The following is a 3133-nucleotide window of genomic DNA, read 5'->3' as shown; positions in this document are numbered from 1 at the left end:
TGAATGGGCAGGGATATTGTGTGGGACAGCCCTGTGCAATAAAGGACTGTCCTTCCCCAGATACTGACAGTGTGACCCGGGTTGAGAAACAACCTTTTTTTTTTTTTCTTTTTTAAAGTAGTCACCATGCCCAGCATGGAGCCCAACGTGGGGCTTGAACTCACAACCCTGAAACTGAAACATGAGCTGAGATGAAGAGTCAGCTGCTTAACCCACGGAGCCGGCCAGGCGCCCCAGAAACAAGCTGGTTTTGGTTGGTAAGAGTTAATCGGTTGCCTCGATGGCAGATATTCCTGTTTTTTCAATTCCATGAATTCATCCTTTTTTGGGGGGGGTAGTTTCTTTTAAAGTAAACTCTGTGCTCAATGTAGGGCTTGAACTCACGACCCTGAGATCAAGAGTCTCATGTTCTGCTGAACAGAGCCAGCCCAGCGCTCCATCCCTGAATTCATCTCGGGATGTCCATTAAGAAATCTGTCTGCGACGTCAACAGCACGAAAACCCTGCGCAGATCAAAACCCTTCTCTAGCTTAAAGGTTACACGTAAGCTTGGCCTCGTTTCGAAACTTTCTGGCGCTCCAACGCGTAGTTCTAGAGACGTTTAAAGAGCAAGGTTGATTTCAAGAGCCGTGAAATAGTTTCTTAGTCTTATGTCGTTTTACTTTTGTTTTTTTAGAATTCACTTCGCACCTCGCGTTTGAACTCAACCTGGACTGCTCTGCTGGTCTTGGCGTGCGGCTGTGAGGACGGAGACAGAAGAGTTCTGGCTGGCGTGACCTGTGCGGAGAAGGGAGTTGCAGTTTTCTGACATTAAATATTAACACTGGGGATTAATAATGAAGGCTGACAGTTCCTTTCTTGGTATTTCTGAGCGTGTCTCTCCCCAGCCTGCAAGGCCAGCAGGCCCAGGCCCTTCCCCTGCCCGAGCCATGTGGCCGGAGGCCCCTGCTCTCTGAGGTCAGGAGAGGTAAGGAAAACAACCCTCTTGTCACCCAGAGGGGCAGGAGTGCCTGCCTGGGCCACTGTGCGCGGCTCCAGGCTTGTCCTCATCCTCCCCGGTGACAGGAAAACAGCTGGTGGCGGAGGGAAAAACAGGAGGTGGATGCGGGGCGGGGGGTGGGGAACCTGAGGAGGAGAGAGGCTTGTGGCCAAAAGAGAAGGGGGACTAGGGGTCCCTGTGCATGGAAGTGTTGCCCTGAGGAGAGCTCACGTACAACCCAACACCTCGTCAGCTCAGCCCCCGCTCCCTGAGCCTTACAGCTTTCTTATGAGCTGAATGGTACCCCCCTTTTCCGGGCGAGGAGGCCTCAGACTGGTTTTGGGGAGGGGTAGTGACGTCAGTGCCATGCACACCCGGGTCGCACAGACCCTGACCTTACCGCTCTCGCCTCGTGCTCTCGCCTCCAGCTTCCCTGATGCCCCAGGTCCCAGCTGTGCTAGCCGCCAGGCCTGCTGAACTCTGGTGACCCATGAGCCAAGGAACATCACGGCAGCCTTGAACTTACGCGCAGGGAGCTGGACCGGCTGAAGTCTGTGCTGGACAATTAGACACGCAGCAATCTTTTACGTAATAAAAGGTACAAGGAATCCGATGTGAAATAGGCCCCCGTTTGATTTCCCACGCTCCATTGATGGATGATTGCATACGTGCTTTGCTTTAATAAAACATTCCTTCCCCCAACCTCATGTCCATTTTCTCCTTTCCCTTCCTGCCCTCCCCTTGAGCCGTGACAGCGGAGAGTGGAGGAGAAAAAGAGAAGGTCGGAAGCAGAGAACTCAGTAGGTGTCAGAACTTGGCGTTTATCCGCGGGGAGCGGAAGCGCCGCCCTTGGAGGGCTTGGCCTCTGCGGACGTTTTCAGGAGACCCAGGCCGCTTCGAGCAGGGGCGGGAGTTTGAGGTCAGTGGCCTGGCTTGGTGCTCATACTCCCATCTGAGGGAGAAGGAATTTAATCTGAGGAAGAAGCTCAGAGGCTCTGAGGAAGACAGCCATTGTCTCTGAGGAAAAAGGTCGTGTCCAGAAAATGTCCAGGGAATGCCAAGGGCTGGTGGCCGGCCCTGTGGTGTGGGATCCTCTTCTGGCCTCTCAGTGGCCCCGTCACCACCACCGGCCTGACTTTGCCCTGAGACAGGGCAAGGCGGCTGGAATGGAAGAGGAGGGGGGACGGAAGCCTCCATCAGTGGTGCTAATTAATTGGGCTTGTGGTCGCCTCGCACCTCTCATTTGAGGCTGTACAGGTGTTCCACAGACATTAATTAATTAGGCCCGCCGCGCTTCCTGTGGGGTTTGGACAGATGTCTGATTCCAGAGGCCCCGTCTTCCCGGTATCAGGGCAGAGTGCGAGGGGTTTGGTTGGACAGTGAGGAGAGCACCATACCACCTGACCTGTGGCCACCAGAAAAGCCTGGGCAGATGGGGGATTCACTCCTAGGGGTGATCGTGGGAATTCGGTGGAAACACACGGGCGAGGTGTTCCCAAGCCCACGTGCCATTTTGTGAGTCCTCCTCCTTGGAGCACCACAGCGAGGCTCCATCCGGTGACTGCCTGCTGGCTTTGGCATCAGAGTGGAGACCACCGCCTTCCCGGTCATTGACTCACCAGTGTGGTGCCACCACGGAGGGCTGAGTCCTTCCTTGGGTAGAAAGCCACGCAGGGAAAGGAAAAGGTTATTTTCACGGGCAAAAAAGTTAATGAGTAATGGTTTCTGGAATTTCTCCTCAGAGAATATAACCTCGTCAGCTCTAGGCTTCTGGCTTCTGAATAATTGTTCTTGGTAATAATACAGAACACCTTCATAATAATACATCCTTCTGTGTGTTCAAGAAAGTAGCAATTTATTCCAGGCAAGACTAAAAAAAAAAAAAAAAAAAAAAGGTTACCTTTATCCATCTTGAGACCTGCCCTCCCCAGAGATCAAGCAGCGAGGAGGCTGGCTTTTTGGAGGTCTTTAATGAGCGCCTATGGCGTGCTCTGTAGTGGGGCAAGGGGCCATGAGGGAGACAGAAAAAAAGAAGCCATAAGAGCTAAGAATATTTCTGGGAATATCAGTCCTAACTATGTGCTGAATTTGTTTTCCTTAAGTGCATTTTGGGAAAGACACGCTGGATTGACTTTGGGCATCTACTTTGCCCTG

The 3133-nt window shown here is 52.7% G+C and overlaps 1 long non-coding RNA gene across 2 annotated transcripts; it reads left to right on the top strand.

The window, feature by feature from the left end:
• Positions 1-222: 222 nt before the first annotated feature.
• On the top strand, positions 223-1586 carry LOC116583018. 2 transcript variants are annotated; one of them, XR_004282585.1, is made up of 4 exons: positions 223-257; positions 372-543; positions 677-967; positions 1408-1586. It is a non-coding gene; the product is annotated as an uncharacterized LOC116583018 (long non-coding RNA). The 2 variants fall into 2 exon arrangements; XR_004282584.1 differs by having other exon boundaries at positions 677-1586.
• The last annotated feature ends 1547 nt before the right edge of the window (positions 1587-3133 follow it).

The sequence above is a fragment of the Mustela erminea genome, chromosome X (genome assembly GCF_009829155.1).
Source record: "Mustela erminea isolate mMusErm1 chromosome X, mMusErm1.Pri, whole genome shotgun sequence".
NCBI lineage: Eukaryota > Metazoa > Chordata > Mammalia > Carnivora > Mustelidae > Mustela > Mustela erminea.
The sequence above is the reverse complement of the archived record's forward strand: the minus strand, read 5'-3'. Positions and strand labels throughout refer to the sequence as shown.